The sequence below is a fragment of the Amblyomma mixtum genome, chromosome 3 (genome assembly GCF_055824585.1).
Source record: "Amblyomma mixtum isolate Tamu chromosome 3, ASM5582458v1, whole genome shotgun sequence".
In the NCBI taxonomy this organism is placed as follows: domain Eukaryota; kingdom Metazoa; phylum Arthropoda; class Arachnida; order Ixodida; family Ixodidae; genus Amblyomma; species Amblyomma mixtum.
The window spans coordinates 271,208,388-271,218,747 of record NC_143014.1 but is presented as its reverse complement, the minus strand read 5'-3'; the positions used below and the strand labels follow the sequence as shown (position 1 = coordinate 271,218,747).

General features: G+C 47.4%; 1 non-coding gene and 1 pseudogene across 1 annotated transcript; both read left to right on the top strand.

Annotated features, from left to right (window-relative positions):
* The first annotated feature begins 1,354 nt into the window (after positions 1–1,354).
* On the top strand, positions 1,355–2,874 carry LOC149354747 (uncharacterized; annotated as a pseudogene).
* A 2,730-nt stretch (positions 2,875–5,604) lies between these two features.
* Positions 5,605–5,676, top strand: TRNAQ-UUG (transfer RNA glutamine (anticodon UUG)). Its single transcript has one exon. It is a non-coding gene; the product is annotated as a tRNA-Gln (tRNA).
* Positions 5,677–10,360: the final 4,684 nt, after the last annotated feature.

Genomic DNA, 10,360 nt, shown 5'->3' with positions numbered 1-10,360 from the left:
CCCTTGTTATCGTTCACGGAAGGTGGCCGCTCTGCCTACGAAAGAATGCCGTATTTGTTCACAGTGCCGCAAATTCAGCTGCGGAGCAGAAGGCTGCACGAAGACATTCGCTACAGTCACACGAGCCCTGGGCGAGAGTTTTAGTATTGGGGGATTTACGAAAATGCGTGCATAGCGGAATAGCGAGTCCAAATTGCGCATGCGCCGCCCGCGAAAGCCGCCCGCTTCAGCCGATTCAGATGGCCTTGAGATTCCGGTGGGCATGTTTACAGCCAACTACTGGTGTTGCTTTTCGCGATGACTTACCTTGCTTCGACAATAAAGTTTAAGCTGCAATACAGCCTAGTTTTAGAGATCCGCTCGCGATTCTTAGCACTCCAGCCTAATGGGACCTCAGGTGTAACCGTCTGCAATTGCCCAGAACGTGACACAAACGTCCGGAACTAAGCAAAAATGTATTTAGAGGCGCTTGTCGCGGTGTTTTATATAGTTAAATCATGTAGCACAACCATTGATATTAAATTAACAAAAGTGTTTTGAACATTAGACGCCACGTGACGGAAAATATTCTTCCTATAACGGTTTCTATAGTCGGATACAACTTAAGTCTGCAGTGAAGCTCCGCCCACACCCTCATTACCGCCAGCCACTGTTCCTCCGCGAGGTTGCAAAATAGTCCGTTGTTCAAGCTTTCCTTGTAACCTAAATAAAGATCTAATCACAAAAAAAAGATTATACAGGCATAGATTTTAACATTTTGACTCGATTATTAGAGTGGCGCATTGAAAGCTTATTTCTTGATTGAGCTCAAATAAAGCGTTTGCAACGCAAAAACCCGGCGCGCGCCACGCAACATCGCAAGAGGCAAAAACCATAATTTGAAACATTTTGTGCGACAATGGAAATACTGTAACTTTCTTCAATAAAAATTAATATATAATGACTCTCATTACTGTTTACGGCGGTATAAAAAAAAATTGTTTGTGCTAGAGGTGCTAATGACGCTTTTCACTGCTGAAAACAGATGGCGCCACTGCCGCGTTTCAGCGAAAAAACGGCGTCTGCGGGTTTTGGTTTCACGATCTCTACGCAGACCACTACGATTTCGTTTCATGCACGGCTCAACTAAGTAAGTAACGTTGTAAAACTTGCTACGATACAAAAGTTACCGTATTGCGCAAGCTCTGTGTGCAGTTTCACCGCAAACGATCGAGCGGTTGAGGCGGGAAAATTTTTGCAAGTCTTTACGATAAAAACGCACAGTACCCCAACACACCAAAAACCTCTCAGAGACGTCTAGCTAGACGTCTCTGAGAGGTTTTTGGTTTGCTGGGACGGTACTTCTGTTTCCAACATGGATGTCATTCCTGAGGACGCGTTTTTGGCTGAGCATAATTATGCTTCTGCCGTTCCTCCAAATGATTCGTCGAGTTCGCCTTCATCGACTGCGCAGTTATCAGGTACGCCTCAGGAGCTCCAGGACAGCGCGACGACACCGAAGGGGTTATTCAAAAAGAACAGAAGTGGAAATGCCCTCTGCAGTGCCGCTCAGCAAATCGTGCTGAATGTTTACATGAGGCTGCGAGAAGAGGAACCGAAAGCATTGATCACGGAGATCTGCGAGAGGGTGAGCCACCTAACCGGTGTGAGCTTACGCAAGGTTTTCGATATCAAGAGCGCTGCGAAAACAATAGACGGGGAGCTACGGACGCCTCCACGGAAGCGGCCTAAACGTGACGGCTGCAAGAGGCGCATTCACACGTATGACAGCTTCGTATTGACCGCATTAAGGAACTGCGTGCACAGCTTTTTCCGGCGCAACGAGGTTCCAACAGTGCAGAAGATTGCTGCAGAATTTGCATCCGCGGACGCCTCAGAGGAGCTGCCTACACTTCAGCCATGGACCATCCGCCGCCTCCTCCTGGACATCGGCTTCAAAAACGAGAAACGTGGGCGGAACTCCTTGCTCATCGAGCGCGAGGACTTGTTGCGGTGGGAACATAAGTACCTGTACGAGATCGCCCGCTACAGGGAAGAAGGCCGCAAAATATTTTATCTCGATGAAACGTGGGTAACCGCTGGCCACACAGTGAGTAAGGTGTGGTCCGACAAGACAATCGAGTCGTCACGCGACGCGTACTTGCGCGGCTTGACAACGGGGCTCAAGCAGCCGTCAGGAAAAGGCCAGCGGCTGATTGTGACTCACATCGGTAGTGAGGATGGATTTGTTGATGGCTGCTTGGATGTGTTCTTGGGGAAAAAACAGGCGACTACCACGAAGAGATGGACGGCGACCGTTTTGAGACGTGGTTTAGATCCGTCCTCGATAAGCTGCCAGCTCGAAGTGTTATTGTCATGGACAATGCGTCCTACCATTCCAGACGCGTGGAGAATGTCCCGACACTCTCGTGGCGGAAGGCAGACATTCAAGGCTGGGTGGCCTCGAAGGCGATACCGTGCCCCGCCACCATGACGAAGAAGCAGCTGCTTGACCTTGTAGCCACCGTCAAGGCTCAGTTTGTAAAGTACAAGGTTGATACAGCTGCTGAAAGTGCTGGGTGGGCTGTCCTTAGATTGCCTCCCTACCACTGTGAGTTTAATCCTATAGAACTTATTTGGGCACAAATTAAGAATGGAGTGGCAGCGCTGAACACCACATTCAAGACGAGGGCTGTGCAGGCTCTTCTGCTTGCCGAAGTGCAGAAGGTCACGGCAGAAAACTGGGCCAATGCTGTGCGGCATGTGAAGGACATCGAAATGCTGTTCCGGGAGAAGCGTGGGTTTAGCAACAAGCTGGAGCCAATCATCATCAGCTTGGGAAGTGATGACAGCACTTCCGAAACCGAGCTTTCTGGTATCGAGCCGTTGTGGTGATCTCAGCATTGTCACAAACAGCGAGTCATATGCTTTTATCACCATAATGTACGATCTTGCTTCAATGCCCCTAGTTCTGCCATCTGATAGGTGTAGAGGGTTTAACGTCTCAAAGCGACTCAGGCTATGAGGGACGCCGTAGTGGAGGGCTCCGGATATTTCGACCACCTGGGGATCTTTAACGTGCACTGACATCGCACATTACACGGGCCTCTAGAATTTCTCCTCCATCGAAATTCAACCACCGTGGCCGGGATCGAACCTGCCTCTTTTGTGTCAGCAAGCCACGAAATAAATTTTACCCATTGTATCACTGGTGGGTACCCAATTATGCCACCTCTTGAGCCTACCTCTGCATCACCAACCACGAGGCTCCTGAAGCACAAGCTCACTTTGCAGTGTTGTCCTGGAAGCCTCATCGTTTCCATATAAGATGAACTCTCTGATGTCAGCGGTGCCCCTTCGATCGCTCTCAGTGCCGTGAGAGATGCAACTGTAGAAGAGCACGGCATGCCTCTTTTAAGTGATGTTCAATGTTCTGTGTTGCTTGGTGGCGCTGGTCCATTGCGATCATCTCCCCTTTGAACTCTCTCTTTGAACAGTACGCATTAACAGTGGGCAGTCACTGTGTGAATGTAATGTTGAAGTGTAAATGCAGTGTATGTGTATCTCTATATGTGTGAATGTCATCCCATTCTTATACAGGCTCTTTCATCTCCCTGAAGTCACTCAGTCTCTGCTCTCTTCCCTCGAATCATCCTGCACAACACAACAATATTGTTTATTAAATTCAGCAGTAAGCATGAGGTCTTTCTGCTGCCCATGTCTCATAGATGTTTTGCTGCAACTCAAAACACTGAGTTATTACAAACAGCAGTGAAAAGTTGATCCAGCAATATTGTGTTGTGGACTCCTATATATTGGTGTTCAGCATAAACCAGTTTTGTCGCAGTTGCTGATTATTAAACATTACCTGTTCATACCACCCAGCTGCTTAGCGCACCTAACCAAGCAAATAAATTGGGCCCAAGAGCTTTCCAAATTTCTAATCATATGCAGCTTAATGTTTTATATGCAGCAGTATAAACGTAAGAAATTTTTCCCGGTACTCCCTTTATGGTCTTTACTAATCAAGCATACTATGCCTTTGACATCGGGTGCTGCTATGAACATCTGTACGTTCTGTTATGTACAGTATGGTATGGTATAACATCCCGAAGCTGCACATGGGCTATGTGACAGAAACGTCATGTGGCACTTTAATATAAGGCAATGCTTGACTAGTGCATGTAGCATATGTGCTCCCAGAACATTTGAAACGAATTCACCCTTTAATGTTCCTGATTTCAGAAAGCAATGGCTCATTTGCTCTGTACTGCAAGAGAGCATCACCCATTTCACCTTGTGCAGTTAAGATGGCTCTGCTCAAAGCTGTAGAACAGTTTATTGAAGCATACAAAATTGCACGGCATCTACGAATCGTCAAACGCAGCTTACGACTCCGCCGTCGAGTACGCGGCCGTCTCGTGTTTCGCCTCCATTGAAACGCGGCCGCCGCGGCTAGGATTGAACTCGTCATCGGGCTCAGCAACCGAGTCAACAGAACGCCCGCAAAGACGGCACTCACCTTTGCTCAGCGACCAGTTCGGACAGCGCTGAACAGCTGATACAATACGCTCGAAGCTTCGGTTTAAACAGCGAAACAAGGAGCACTACAGCAGTGTATGCGTGCACTTGACATGGAAAGACTTCATTACGAGTTGTCTATGCAGTTAATTTGTGCCGTGCTTACGCTGCACAGTCTATGCGGGTGGGAAGTGAGGAACTGCAACGATGTCGAAAATACTGGCTTTCTTCGCTTCAGCTATTAGATTTTAAGTATCACCCGCGTGATCGAAAACTGCGACCGGGGAAAAAAAAGCGAAGCTCGCTTAACTCGACGTAAAACGAGCTCAGCAAGCAGCGACTACGAAGCGCCAGCGATGAAATGAGCTCTACCGCGGCCTTTTCAACAGTGAAGTGTTGAAACACTTCACACTTTGTTCATGTCTGCTGTACACGGCACCGTTTCCACTGATGAAAACACACTACAACAACAGCAGACGATGCGGAGTACAGTTACAGTACAGTGAACGAGAAGTGTGGTATCAAGTACGACGCCATTTTGAAAAGGTCGCATGACGTCGATTTTTTTCCTTTCTGTGATTGGCGGGCGGAGCAACACAACGCACACGGACTTTGTGCCCAGTGTTAACAACTGCTGTTTTTTTAAGTTGCATCCTACTATAGTTGACATTGTTTTTACTAGATGGTGCCACTGTAGTACGTTTTTCGTTTCGCTTTATTCTAATTTTTTCGGCACTTTTGCTGGCGAAAATAAGTGTTGGTGCAATAATTGGCTCAAAAGACTCTGAAATATTTTATTTTGGCAATTTCGTGGCATCGGCGACTGTTTTAGAAGGACCTTTCACCTCCATGTCCAGCAGATTGCATTTAACGTTTTCAGAACGCTATACCAGAACTATCTGTGGGGATAAGTTGCTTGCAGCACGCTAGCGTAATTTCCAACAGGTCCGCTATCGCTCTACTAAAAGTCTGTTACAAAGGGTATTTGCAAGTATATAATGCCTAGAATGCCCTGTACCTATCGTGTTCCGGCGTGGTCTAGTGCGTACACCACCTGGCTTTCACCCAGGAGGGCCGGGTTCGATTCCCGGCGCCGGGAAGTGTGGTCTCATGGTGTAATGGCTAGCACTCTGGACTTTGAATCCAGCAATCCGAGTTCGAATCTCGGTGAGGCCTGCTTTTTTATTTTTCCTTTTCTTTTTTTTACCCACTATTTTGCTGCCAAAGTTTGCGCCTGGGTGTCCATGGCCGAGTCAAGCTGGCCCAGAGGCAGCTTCACTACGGGCATCCTGCCGCCATGTGCACTTTGGTGGTGAAGTCATTATTAATGCCTAGAACGCCTTCTTGCTCCGGCTCGTCTTGTTGAGTTCTAGACACCACTACTGGCAGGCAAGAGAATAAGACATAGGAAGCATGAGCACTGTGTTTGCCGATGCTTACCGTGGTTATACGGTTTCGTCCGCGACTGCCAAATGGAAATGCATCCCTGAATACTGTTCTTCCGCAATGCGATGTGTCGCGCTGGCGTTATTACATCGGTCAATTCGAAGAAGAAATGGAGCAGCTCAAGGTCGTCACAGACGCGGCACAAACATATTTCACCACAAGCATATTTCACCACAAACATATTTCACCACAAACATATTTCACCACAAACATATCTCACCACAAACATATTTCACCACAAATATACAGGGTGTTTCACCTAAGACTTTCTGTAATTTAAAAAAAAAGCTATTTGAATTAGATGCGCGCTTTTTCTGGCATAGCATTGTCAGTGGTGTAGTACATCATAATACAGCTAAAACGTGCTAACTAGCAGGCTTGTTAACCAATATTTAACTTTTAAACTATCACCGTTGGGCTCCTTAATTATTGAGAGGCATGTAGCCCACCGTAAGTAATGTCCATATCCGTTTTGAGAATTTCGAGAGCGCGATTATCCTTGGCGCTGTGGCCCAACAAATGTTGGCTATCTCGACGAGTTAGGTTCACTGGAGAGGTTGCTTTGTCTGCAAGCTTCTCAAACCGCATGTATTTTGGCGCGATGTAGGCGAAATTTGTTGGGCCACAGCGCCGAGGATAATCGCGTTCTCGAAACTCTAAAAACGGATATGGACATTACTTACGGTGGGCTACATGCCTCTCAATAATCAAGGATCCGAACGGTAATAGTTTAAAAGTTAACTATTAAATATTGGTTAACAAGCCTGCTAGTTAGCACGTCTTAGCTGCATTATGATGTACTACATCACTGACAATGCTCTTCCAGAAAAAGCGCGCATCTAATTCAAATAGCTTATTTTTAAAAATTGCAGAAAGTCTTAGGTGAAATACCCTGTATTTCACCGCAAACATATTTCACCACAAACAAGTGCACATATTTCTACGCAAACACGTTTTCACAACATTAACAGCACCATTACACGAAAAACCAATTTGGAAATTTGACTATCCTATCGTAACTGCATGGAGCGAAACTCCCGCGGCAGCAGACGATGTAGAAAAGCTCTACCGCAGCGCCACTAGTTCCTGCGCCCGCCACTTTAGCCACCTCCCGACAGGAGCTGCGAAACTGAAACTGTCTAAGAATATTGCTTCAGATAGCAGAGCTGTACTTGCCGTCTGCAATGCCACCAAGTATGAATTGCTCCCGTTACATGACGGCTGCGCACACAGCAATAATATTTTCCTTGCCTTTTACACAGGCTTAGCAAGAACCACGAGACGCAATAGTGAGGTATTTTTCCTACATTAAATAAATAAAAAGGTTTCATACGTAATAATTCTTTTGTACAGTATTGTGCGTTTTTATCGTAAAGACTTTAAAAATTTTTCTTACCTCTACCGGTGTAAGAAAAGAACAGTAGTGCAACCAAAACGAACACATGAGAGGACCACACAGGACTAGCGCTAACTGTTCTTTTTCTGTTCTTTTCTTACAACATGCACCATCTAGCCCAACAAAAAGTTCTTCTAAACTCAACCGCTCGCTCGTTTGCGGTGAAATTGCACACAGAGCTTGCGTATTATGATAACTTTTGTATCGTAGCAAGTTTTACAACGGTACTTACTTAGTTGAGCCGTGCATGACGCAAAAGCGCAATCGTCTGCGTCGAGATCGGCGAACCGAAACCAAAAACATCGAGTTTTTGCTGAAGGGCCGCAGTGGCGCCATCTGTCTTCTGCAGTGGAAAGCGTCACATGGCGCCAAGGCGTGCGTTACCAGAAACGCGGGCCCTTTGAATATGCCGTTCCGTCATATGCGTTGTCTTTAGTAAAGGTCTGGATAAATGTGCTTTACTAAAGACAACGCATATGCCGGAACGGCGTATTCAAAGGGGCCGCGCTCCCAAACGTAAACACTGTGGCCAACCAGCCACCTATGATCACATCCTGTGGGACTGCAAAATAGAGCCACCTCCGGGTGATCTAGTTACCGCTCCTTCTCTCGAGCGGTGGGAGACCGTGCTGACTAGCTCTAACCCCAGAACGCAAGTTTTGGCGGTGGAGTGACTGACAGAGTCGTCGAGGGCTGCGTACTCTCGACCACTCAACGCGACCTCTTACCAAGCTCTTTCCGGCGAATAAAATGTTTTACAATCAATTGTCTTTAGTACTTTTCAAGTATAGTACAGTAAAACCAATTACAGGCTTATGTGTCATCATTTACCCAATGAAAGCGACATACACACACTACACCCGAAGAACAGCTGTTCCCCTCGCTGGATGTCCCGCTGTCGGAGTTGTTGAAAGAAACAGTAGTAATTTATTGGCACTACACGACTTCCTCTCTTGTGTACGCCCCTTCCTTGTGTCCGTGTCTGTTTGATGCTGTTTTAAGAATTATCTGCCACCAACTCGCTCGCGCTTCTACATTTGCTGATAACAAAGCAACTGAAAGACTGCCCTTGCAAGCCTGCCCTGAACATTTTATTTATTCATTTATTTATTCATTACCTGCATCGCCTATTTCAGACATTACATACATTTTGATAGAAAGGGGTACGTGCTTGCGCAAAAGACGGGACGAGAACGAGGAAACACAAACGACATGTACAATGCGCGACTTCCAACTAGTTTATTTCATAGACAGCTGCACATTTATACCCTAGAGGTCAAACACAGCGATAAAAATCGTCGTATGCGCATTTCACATCAGTATACTGCCACCACAGCCCCGCCGTGGTGGCTCAGTGGTTACGGCGCTCGGCTGCTGACCCGAAAGACGCGGGTTCGATCCCGGCCGCGGCGGCCGAATTTCGATGAAGGCGAAATTCTAGAGGCCCGTGTACTCTGCGATGTCAGTGCACGTTAAAGAACCGCAAGCGGTGGAAACTTCCGGAGCCCTTCACTAGGGCCTCCCTCATAGCCTGAGTTGCTTTGAGACGTTAAACCCCAATAAACCAAACCATACCGCCACCACGCCACCACAGGTGCAGCCTGATTACATCGAAAGTTCCAACAACCCCCAGCACTGCTATCAAGAAGGAAAGAAGAATCATGAGGTTAAAAATGAGGAAAGGTGACATTAAAAGAAGTCGTAGCAAAGCAGTGTCAAAACCAAAACCAACAACCAAAGGCATTTAATACCAAGGCAAACGCATTTACATTTTGAGACATTTTGAGGACAGCAACAACAACAATCAATCCTCAAAGTGGCCGCCTCCAGCGTCTATGCATCGCTGCAGCCTGTGCGTATATTCCTTGAAGACTGCAGCTCTCATGTCGTCGCTTATGGTGTTGAACTCTTCTTTGATCCGCTCCTGAAGATGTTCAAGAGTGCGAAGGCTTCTACTCCTGTAGACGCGCGATTTGACATATCCCCATACGAAAAAATAGCATATGGTGTCATATCTGGCGATCGCGATGGCCAAGGCATATTGGCCGACCCACGCCCCATCCACCGTCCCGGAAATTGCTCATTTAACCATTTCCTTCTTTGGCTGCATAGTGTGCAGGGGCACCATCTTGCTGGAAGATGCCTACCTGCTGCTGAATATGGTACTGCACCAGCTCCGGCAGAAATTTTTCCTTCAGTAGGTGCAGATAGGAGTCGGCTGTCACGGTGTCCTCAAAGAAGAACGGGCCGACCACTCCCTCTCGCCATATTGCGCACCAGACAACTGTGCGTGGCGAGTTCACTGCCCTGGTGTGAATGAAATGCGGGTTGCTTTGCGCCCAGAAACGCGTGCATTGTCGGTTCACTTGACCGTCTAGATGAAAAACAGTCACGTCACTGAAGAGCAGAAAATCGAGGTGTCCAGGGTCTGCTGCCACCCTCTGCTGCTCTGAGCGGCAGAATGAAACCCGCTGGGCTTTGTCTGCGGGGCTTCAATTCTGGTGAACCCGCGCCCTGTACGGACGCCACTCTCTGCTTTTGACTGCTCGGCTCACCGTTGATGGGGCTACGCCGAACATAAGCCCAGCACGGATGCAGGTCATGCGAGGGTTGGTTTCAAACACGCCCTAAAGCGCATCACCGATTCCGCGGTGTGTCTTCGATTTATCTTCTCGCACTTGCCTTGTCACGTAGCCGGTGTCTTCAAACTTCTGTCGCAATTTAAAAACGGCTGCGTGAGAATTGCCGCCGCCGAAACCTCATCGTGAATTGTTTGCGGACATAGCGAACTGAGTTTGTTTCAATTACCCACACCACTGCCGCCGCTTTCTCTTTTGCACTGTAAGTTGCCATACCGCACCTCAACACACCACAGCACAGTGACACAAGGATGTCAGGACAGCAGCGAAGAATAAAAAGTTTGCACCACAGAACTAAATCAAAGAAAAAAAACACAGGTCAGGACTTCGCGACGTCGTCCTCCGACGCTTTAGAAGAGCCACGAAAGCAGACGATATC